The 10,851-nt window shown below is 37.4% G+C and overlaps 1 protein-coding gene across 1 annotated transcript in view; it reads left to right on the top strand.

Moving 5' to 3' along the window:
* Positions 1-10,851, top strand: part of nkd1 (NKD inhibitor of WNT signaling pathway 1) — a 98,506-nt gene that overhangs the window by 846 nt on the left and 86,809 nt on the right. The window lies entirely within an intron of this gene.

A 10,851-nucleotide genomic window follows, 5' to 3' on the forward strand; every position in this document is an offset into this window, starting at 1 on the left:
CTCCTCCACCCACCAGCAGCGCCCCTCTCCTTCGCCAGCTCTCCTCCACCCACCAGCAGCGCCCCTCTCCTTCGCCAGCCCTCCTCCACCCATTCTCTTCACCTCACTCCTATTTGTTCCCCTTACTTTGCCTTCACTTTATCAAAGGGAGGGTAGGTGTCTTCCATGGTCTGTGCTTTCATTAGAAAACCTGGAAATGAGGCTGGATAGAGGTTAGGTAGTTGAACTCCAGTCACCAATATATTTAGCTCTTGGAGATTAACTTGCACTCTTCCAACATCTTTGGAAATAAATGGCAGTACAAATAACTGTTACCCAGTTCTGCTGATGGAACTCTGGAGACTGCATGTTCCCTCAATGGATTTTTTAACAAAAAGCTTTTGGGTAGATTTTTGGGGTATTTTTGCGTGGTACCAGTTGGTACAGTTTTTTATAACAGCCGCAATTCAGATGTCATATGGAAAGTGTTAGAAATTCCCATTTGTGCATGCCTGTTTCTTTTTAACAGCCCAAGCTGCTCAAGCTCAGAGCCGACGTGTGATCTGAAAGATGTTCTTTTCATTTCCACCAACCACCCCAGAAAAAAAGTGTGCAGATGCCTGAAATATTCTTTGACCCAGGTTTTCATGGGGAGTCAGGTCTGGAGCCAATTCTCTCGATTTAGTTTTCTTGGGGGAATGGGGTGGAAGATGAAGAGAGGATCGTTTGAAAAATTAAAACAGGCGCCAGTAGTTTGGGAAAAGTCCAGGTGATCACTGAAGAAAATATTATTTAAAGTTCTTGCCTTGCACTTTTACAAGTGTACTCAAACTGGAGGATATTTTTCTTACATCAAAGGAGCTTGATTCTGGCAAGATGCCTGTGACTCTGAGATCCACATCTCTTTGGAGCTCTGTGTTGTACTAAATTTGATTTTTAAAATCTGTGTTTTCCTGAGACAGGGATGTTGCATGAATGTCCAGAGCGTGTAGTAATTTTGTCATCGCTTTTTATTTGTTTAAATGTTCTGCCCCCTTTGTAAATTTGCAGTGGGATATTGGCACATGCTGCATTTTATATTGAAGCATTTTGGATCAAAATCTGACTAAGTGCACATCATTTGTTTTGAAGTAATTGAAAACTTGAAAGAAAGATGAAAAAGAGAGCTTGGTCATTATCTGTGCAAAGAGAGAGAGTGATGAGGCTGCAATTCAGATGTCATTGTTGAGGCAAAGCTTTGAAGTGGTTACAGTTAATCCTTTGGAAACTTGGAAAATACATTTGAATTGTGTAAGCCTATTGACAAATGTGGTATCAAAGAAAAAGTTATTACAAGTTATTTCAAGTACATTAACTGTTTGCTGTATGTGCTGCTTACAAAGCAGACCTGTCGCAGGCATGTCAACATTTAATGGACAGCTTTTTCCATTGAGTGACTATTTTATGGTTGCACTTTGTATTGTTTAATAGTAGTTAGTATGGATTTAGGAGATTTAAAACTGGCGCACCTAAATGTCATCTAAATCCCTATCTATTACTTTTTATAAATTAATGGAATGGAATTTACCCAGAATGATGATAATTTGTTGATAAAGCTGGGTTTGAATGCTGGCTGTAATAAGGCAGCTTGGAATTTTCTCTAATCCTGCATCTGGTCTCCTTCTTAGTGAATTAATGGATTACAGGAGACGAATCCACACGTGGAGCCAAGACTTTGTTGGCTGCTGCACTTTTCTTACTACTGGGAGAAGCATTTTCTTTTTAAAGGCCCCTTCCCTGCACCCCAGCTCCCCACCCCCCACGCCCCCCAAACTTGTCCCATCCACTAACAAAGGAAAGAAAAGGAGAAAATAATTCATCAGCTTGTGCTGGATTCTTGTGAATGGAATGAAACTGTATCTTGAGTTCCTGCAGAGTGCTGGATGAAAAGTAACAGAAGCCGTGTAACTCCAATTGCCTCTTGACAAGGGATCTGTAAGTCTGCAGATTCCATTCCTTAGTTTGTTAAACTTGGCTATCAGTGTTAAGTGTAATGTATTTTTTTCCACCCGTTGATGTCTGATGCATTTTAATTGTAGGTTGTAAATCACATACCCCTTAGAAATCATATAGGTTTCATTATCCTGGGTATCGAAAGCTAGGAATTCAAACTAAAAATGTTCTCAGAAACAAAAGGTTACATTCCTAATTGGATCTGAATGCCTCTACTATGAGACCTTTTGCACAACTTGGATTCCACTCCAGAGTGCAGACTGTTATAATTCTGCGAGGCTTGTCAGTGTTACCTATGGAATAAAAATTATGGGGAAGGTGTCAAAAACTATTATGCTGTGTTGTTATTTAATGCTGTTGTATGGCTCCCTAGTGGCTCAAGTGAGTAAATCTACACCACCTGGTGTAGTATTGGGGCATGCAGAGCATGAAGGTCCCAGGTTGGATTTCACTAGTCTGGGTTTGCTGATCACTGCTGAGGCAGCTGTGGGTTGAGGGAGTGGGAATGGGAGTGGTGGGGGTGGTGGGAGTGGGTTGGGAGAGCAAATAAAATTGTCTCTGTTTTTGGGTTGGGAAATACGGATGGAGGGAATCAGTGAAGTTTTCTTTTCTAATTTTGGTCAAACAACCCAATTGGAAATTTGTCATTTTAGATGGTGGGTCTGAACAGAATCAGAGTTGGTTACATTGTGTTTGTAATCAAATAGCCACCAGAATTCTGTGGTGATATTAAGACACGAAAATTGCCACTTGTTCAATAGAGTGAAAGCTGTTTATGGAATCACCCCGTCACAATTCAGTGTCTGAAAAAGAAAACGTTTTTTTGGTAAGGCAGCTTTGGAATGACACCACCATTACTAACTCATGAGTGTGGTTTGAACTGAACTTATAACAACTGGGTTGGTGGAAATTCTCGATTGTAATTTTTACTTTCACTGTGCATTGCAGGACAAGTGACTGTACACGTATGTAACTGTACAAATATTGAAGTGCTGTTTCACCATTTTTAGAAACTAATTAGATTTCTAATGATTGCCACAGGTCCCTTTTGCTGTTGTTTTTAAAAAAATAAGTGGTAGTGCCATAGTCATTCAGTTCTTAAGAAATGTTTTATAATTTGTTTTGGCAACTTTTTTATTTAACTCTATTTGCATTGACTACATCTCTAGCAAGATCTTTTCTAAACCATCCTGGTATCACTACCAAAATGTGAAATGGCAGGTTTGTAGTGTATATTGAGAGGTGCGACAGATTGAACCATAAACAGATACTAACAACATCAAAGGGTGTGGGGAGGCATAGGAAAGTGGCATTGAGGCAGAGGATTAGTTGTGATCTACACTGGCAGAGGAGGCTCGAGCCTGAATAGCCTACACCTGTGGGGAAGGTGTCAAAAACTATAACTATCACTATCCCAACCCACACTCCAAATGGATATTGTGAGATGTTACAGCTGCCTTTTATGTAGCTTTGTGCATTTGTACAGGTTTACAATGACATTTGCTTTCAAGTGACCAAAGCATTTTCGATGGTACATTGTTGTCCCAGTGAGGGTTTTTTGGATAGGGTAAGCTGCAAAAATTGTACAGAAGTGTCAGCTGGGTTTTGGTGGAAGTTTGCACTGCGTTGCACATTTTTCTTCACTTTTTTTTTGTCCTCCTTCAAAAGTTTTTCATTAATACATTTGTTTTCAAATTCAGGTGTTGGCCAACCAATGGCAAAATGATGAAAATTAAATATTTCTCAAGCTCAATTTTTTTGTCTTGTGTCTAACTTATGACCCTTTAATCCTTGATAATGTTATGAAAAAATACAGAAATGTTGTAATTTTCAATTTAATTTATTTCAAGCTCCAGATGACTTCACTGGCAAGTTTTCAAAAACAGTGTAAATGATATAACAATTTAACTTCGTTATCTTCTATTCTCTGTAAAGCAGATTGGAGTTATGTTGCATGCATTTGTGCTATTGGATGACTGAGAAAGGAGACATGCTATTTACAGTTTGAAATTTTCATTCTGAAATGTTGCTAGGAAAGTGAAAAAGTGACTTGTATTTATATAGCAGTCATGACCACTGCACAGGCTTGAAGCACTTCACAACCAATGAAGTAATTTCAAAGTGTGGCCATGTTGCAATGTAACATTGCAATCAGTCTACACACAGTAAGCACTATCAAATGATCGTTTTTTGTGATCTTTGTTGTATGTTAAATATTGGCCAGAACAATAGAGATACCCTACTCCACTTCTTCAGAGTGACAAACATTTATATCCACCTAAGAGGCTTCATAAAGCTTTGGTTTAATGTTACTTTTGAAAAAAAATGGCACATCTAGCAATGCAGAACTCCCTCACTGCTGTTTTGGACTTAATTTTTGTGCTCAAGTTTGGCTCTTAATTGTACCATGAATTAATTAAAAAATCTTTAATTCACTCACTGGAGACTCTTACATGATCACAGTATGGTGAAAGGGGACCCAAAGAGTTTTATAATCTGCTGGAGGAAATTTGATCACTGCTGATTTTCCGTGAAGCATTTTATTTGCATCACAATGTGAGGGTCATTGAAGAGAGCATTTTGACAAGGACCTTTGAAATATTCTGCTATAAAAGGTTTGGAAGTGAGAAGAGAGAATTTTTATTTAATAATGCATTCTCTCTCTACTTTCCGCATTCCTGTTTCTGAAATACTTGATGCATTATGGCACTGCAGCTGACTATTCTAAATAAATGAGAATGATGGATAACATTGTTCAAATTATTTATTGTTTCATATATTGGGTGCAGTTTAGTGGCCCACAAACAAAATAATCAATTCTTAACAATAACTTTGGGTACTTCTGTTACTCAACGTGGCTGGAAATTGTAGGCTTTTATTTACTCAAATGATCAAACTGTTAGCAGGCGCATGTCTTACATAGGGTTTCTTTGTAGAAACCCATTAACCAACCTTGCTGAAAGGTCAAAGGGATTAACCAGATTGAGTTTATATTTGCTATAGTGTCCAGTGGCAGAGGCAAAACTGTAGTACCCATTTAAAGAGAGAATAGATTTTCAGATCATGAATAGTGCCTGCAAAATGGCAGTAAAATCGTCTTGTGGCAACTTTACATCAGTGGAGATGAATGTGTAAATTGAACTTGGAAGGTTGGACATCATGTGAAATTACAGCTTGTGTAGAGTACATGTGTGTAATACTAAAATTTACCCAAAGCTGCACATTTGATTAGTTCGTCTAAAATTATTAAGCATTAGTTTATTAGTACCACCCAATAACTTGCTATAAAATTGCATTTTCCTAATATCATGTTGAATTCATCATAATTAGATAGCATTGAAATATATTTTGAAAATGCAGTTGGGAACTTTATGTCAAATAAAGAATTTCCTGTTCATTTATTATGCACTAATCTAGAATCAAAGAATGATACATTATGGGAAGTAGCTGTTCAGCCCATCGTGCCGTGAGCTATCTAATTCTCACTCCCAATTGCTTTTGCCACAGTTCTGTAGATTTTTCCTCTTCAAGTAATTGCACAGATAAAGTGGACCTAAATGCTCCACATTAAATTGTCTTGAGTTGAGCACTGAAACTGGTTGATGGAAGCCTTAAATTTTGAAAATGCAAATGTCCAGCTAGATAACGTTAAATGTTTCAATGGATTATGGATTGAATCTGTAGTTTTTATGTAGTATTTGTTGTGAAACTTTTCCATCTGACCATTCACTGTACATGTTAATGCACTCTTCAAGATTTCCTGCAAATGCTATTATTCTTCTAGTTGCTCATTGTCCAACTTATTGGCAGATCCTAAAATGTAGAAATTATGTTTATTACTTCACAGTGAGATATAATGCAAATACGCAAAGGAAATGTGAATGCTAATGCCATAGATCCTTTGTGGGTGATATACGGAATACTCACCACACCCAGTTGTGCAATATATAAGCAATGTAGATCATTTAAAAAAAAAGTTGTAAATGTTAGTTAGTAATTGGTAATCTGCATCTCTGAAATCGGTTGTATTGCGATATAGGAAGCATGAGGTGGTTTAGACTAATACTTTGTTTGACTAAGAAAATAACAGCCACTTGAGCTTGTGTCCAAAACAGAAGCATATTAAATGTAATAATCACAATTTGGCACATTCTTCCCTCAGATATATTGTGAACAGAGCATGTGTAACATTTGAATGAATAGGTCTGTAAGTGCCAATAATTTTCTTGCATTTGAACAATTAAACTCCATATACAGTTGGAACATGGACGTTAATCCAGGAATGAAATGGTAAATGATATGGAAAAGGTAAACTTAACTCAATATTACTTTAAATTGTGGATTGGGTGGAGAGGTGTTTTGGGGGGATAATGATGTCATGGACTTAAACTGTAAATTAGGACTAAGATTATGAAATTCAAAGGTTTCTTAAAGAGAGTGGCAAAAGCAAAAACCCTGGATTTGGTAAATGATTAGATGTTGCAAAAGAGTTATAGTAGGGGTTTCTGGGTGATAAACTAATATCGATTAAAATAGTCTTCCTTGTCTATCATATTTTTTATGTGAAGGAAAAATGAGCATTGTGATCTCGATTCCCTTGAGTATAATGTATTGAAGTGGAGAAATCAACATTTATTTCCAAACCTTATGTTTTAAGTGATATATTGTTGTCACATGCTTTCAAGTTGTACATCTCTAAAGAAGCAACATTTTTAATGCAGTTTTTCTTCTTCAACCTGCTTGAATAACTATGTCCTAAAATAGAAAGTAGGTTGGAGTTTAACTATTAAGTTTTGTTTGGTAATACATGTGTAAATTCATATTAAATCTACAGTAAGGAAGCAGGCCATTCAGCTCAACTGCTGTATTCCACTGTTAGTATTCCATGTGCTTACCTTGCTGTACTTAACTCTTGTCTTCCAGCCCCTAAATTCTCTAAGTCCTTTTGCCTTTATGTTTGCACTAAACTTCGCCTTGAATGTATTCATGGTCTCTGCTTCATGAGCCAGTGAGTTTCATATTCCCACTGCTCAGTGTCATGGTCCCATCAGTTTACTTTTTGATATAAAGTACTTCTGTGCAAAATATTTAACTTGAGGGCTTCTGATTGAATGAGTATGGAGAAACTGCAGGTGGTTGATAGTCAGAAGACCCAGTGATTTTTAAAATAATTGGCAACAGAAACAGAGGGAGTATAAGAAATGTTTTTACACAGCCATGTAAAGATCTGGAGTTCAGTGCCTGAGAATGTTTTGCGAGAAGTTCCAATTGTGATTTCTGAAAGGAAATATTTTTCCAAAAGAACGATTTGCATATAGGAAAGAGCAGGGGAGTGCAACTAATAGGATAGCTCTTTCAGAGGGTCTGCCTGGGCTCTTCCTATGCTGATTCTTTGAAACTTATGCCTTGTGGATTGGTATCAGCAAGGCACAGTGGATGCTCATAAGAGATCAGAATCCTAGTTTTACAAGCCCAACATTACTGATGTTAGAATTCTGTTTCCAAACAGTAACAATCAAAACTAATGTGTGAATATTGACGTTCAGGTAGCCACCTCCTAGTTAGTGTGGGTTCTCTTGCTTTTTCTGATTTAAAAGAACACACACCGTAAAAGATCCAACCACTAGCAAAAATGCTCTTGTCTTTAGTCTGGGAAAAAATATTGGCACCTGTAACTTGGCATTCCGAGCCAGTAAGACCTTTGTATCACACCACCAGCACAGATCAATGAATTGGGTAATGTTGTTTCTCAGCTCTCTTCAGTCGGGCAGTGGTTTTGAACCATTTGAAAAAAAGCCCATGCAAATGTCTACTATTTTGTTTTCAAAAAAATCCAGTTGCCCTCAAAAGCTGATGTTGAGCTGCCTTCTTGATCTCTTGTGGTTTGTATGGTGAAGGTGACCACGCAGTGCCGCTAGGTAGGGATGTCACTGTTAATACATACAAACAAATTTGTGAAAGGCTGAACCGTGTGGAGTTTCTTCTCTTGACAAGCTGGAAAACCCTGACCTTTCTGACAGAATGATCACTGAACACACCCAATAGACTGGCAGCTATAGAATTCTACTAGGATAATTTATTAGGAAATCTTCATTGAATTGTCAATTTAAAATAAAAATTCCTGTGCAGAATTGAGCTACAGTTGATGGTGAGAGAGGAAAAAGAAATTCAAATGTATATGTGGAAGATGACATGTTTCCTTTACAACCTGGCCTTTCAGAATACAGTTCACTAGGACTGCAGCTTTTGTTGCTACTTTGAACTAGTTCCCTCCTCCAACACTTGAATAAACAGCACTAACAGGTAACATCACACAGATGCTGCTTTTGCAGGCATAGTTCTAGCTATTTTAAGCCATGAGCATTCAGGTTCCAAGTAATTTTAAGAAAGACAATGAGATTTGTTTTGACTTCCCAACTTCTGAATGGTGTGTAGGTTTCTGCAGAACTAGAGAGTTATGAATTTGTAAAGTATTCAGAATTTTGATGCAATGAACTGATAATTGAAATATATAAAAGCATAAAGAATATTTGTTTTTGGAAGAAGGACATTTTGCAATTTGAAATCTCTGCCAACTTTTTAGGCAGGATATAGACTATTATACAACTTTTTTTTGCACTTCCCTTTGGGATTCAGTGAAAGCTATGTCCCTTGAGCTGGGGCCACATTGAAAATGCACAGGGTACGGCTGAGAAGATTCTATACAAAGACCATTTTCCTTGGAATGAAGGGCAACAGCTGGAAATGCATTTCCGTTTGGTTTTAGCCATTTAAAACCTAAAATATAAAATATTAGAATTTAACTGTAAAAGAAATAAAAAGAAATGCTTATTTCAAGATTATTTACTATGGGCAGATCTAGAGCATAATGTACACTGATGGGAACTGGAATCACTGCTATCTGTTCCTTTTTCAAAAAAACACTTTTACAACAGAATATAGTTGTGTGCTAACTTGTTGCCTCCTTTAGGTTTTTGTTTTGAGATTTAAAAGCTAGATTTTAAATGGATGGAAGAATTACTGCTTTGTGAGCTACACAGAATTATCTCTCTGGTGGTTGAAACATTTGCCAATGAAGTCACATTTCCTGTCTAATGTACCTTTGGGAATGCAGTATATTTTTTTCTTCCTCTTCCCATATCCTCTTTGCATCAGTATGTCTGAAGTCCAGCTTCAGTAAAATGGCAAACTAAGATCAATGGTTTTGACTTTAAATTTTAGCTGTGCGTTTTAAGTTGCCAATTATGTTCTGAGGTTTCAGTCGACTCTCAGAATTTGTTACAGTTGGTAGCTTGGGTGCCTGTTATACTGGGTGTCACCACAGAAGCTAACTTGCAGCTAAGTTTTCTTGACATAAGACAGAACAAACACAGGAATTATTCAACTCGCTTGAATAGACTTTGAACATGTTGATGGTAAATTAATTACCTGTTAGAATCAATCATTTTCAACCATTAGATGATTATTCACCTAAGTTTAAATAAATAGTTATTGAAATGTAGCCTAAATTATAATGTTCTTTTTTTCTCTCCTGCATTAATCATATTAAAGGGAGTTTCTACTGTTTACTTGGTCTCTCCATATTCCCACATCTGTATAAAAATGTGTCGATGTAACATTAATGCACACTATTATAATTAAACTCTAACCTCAGACTGTTTTACTTTGAGTTAAAAATATAAGAAATAATGTGTGAAATAGAAATGGAAAAAGTTTAAAACACTCATCAGGTCAGATAGCTCCTGTGGACAAAAGAGACTAGTTAATCATTCAGGGATAGAACTCATTTGAAGAAAACTCTGTACCCAAGATGTATACTTATTTGTTTATTTAGGTGTTGCTTTATTCTAGCGACACCATGGCTTTATGTGTACATTGAAAGCTATTAAGATGCTGTGTTATTTTTGTATGTAAGGTGCATGACTGGCAGGTTTTGACCTATTTTTCTGAAGATGGAGAATTTTGCAAATTTTTCGTTATATAGTCATAGAGTTGTACAGCATGGAAAATTGCCAGTTTTGTAAAGGAAATCTCGGGTTCCGACTTCTGATCTGAACTGGGATACCGGTAGGGGGTGCTGCAGTTGATTACATTGCTTTAGTGCAATGAATGAAGTGGTGGAAATAACCAGTTTTTCCTGTTTTCAGTTCCTAGTCTCCGAGATTGCAGCTTGCTACTTATTAAGGACTTGTGCAACTCCCAAACTTCATTGATCGGAAACAGTTTTGATAGTAATTAAATGACTTGTTTATTTTTTTTAAATTTTGTATTTTGTGTGAAAGTAGTCATTCAATTAATAACTTCTTGTATAATCTTCAAACTGTTTCAGAAATGTGACCCTGTCTTGTTTTTCATCAATATTGACTTTTGACAACGTTGAAACTCACCCAGTGGATTGATGTTAAGTGCATAAAGGCTTTACGGGTGGAAGCTAATACTGTGAATTGTGTTTCTTGACTATATTTTTAAAATGGCACTTGTTATTAAGGGCCAGTAATCCTAATTGAAAAGTGTATGTTCAAAGTCCGAGACAACAAGGTGCAGGGCTGGATGAACACAGCAGGCCAAGCAGCATCATAGGAGCAGAGAGGCTGACGTTTCGGGCCTAAACCCTTCATCAGAAAAGGGGGAGGGGAAGGGGGTTTTGAAATAAATAGGGAGAGAGTGGGAGGCGGATAGAAGAGGGATAGAGGAGAGGATAGGTGGAGAGGAAACAAACAGGTCGAAGAGGCGGGGATGGGGCCAGGAAAGGTGAGTGTAGGTAGGGAGTTAGGAAGGAGATAGGTCAGTCCAGGGAGGATGGACAGGTCAAGGGGGCGGGATGAGGTTGGTCGGTAGGAGATGGAGGTGCGGCTTGAGGTGGGAGGAGGGGATAGGTGG

Source organism: Rhincodon typus, chromosome 15, assembly GCF_021869965.1.
Source record: "Rhincodon typus isolate 14 chromosome 15, sRhiTyp1.1, whole genome shotgun sequence".
Classification (NCBI taxonomy): Eukaryota; Metazoa; Chordata; class Chondrichthyes; order Orectolobiformes; family Rhincodontidae; genus Rhincodon; species Rhincodon typus.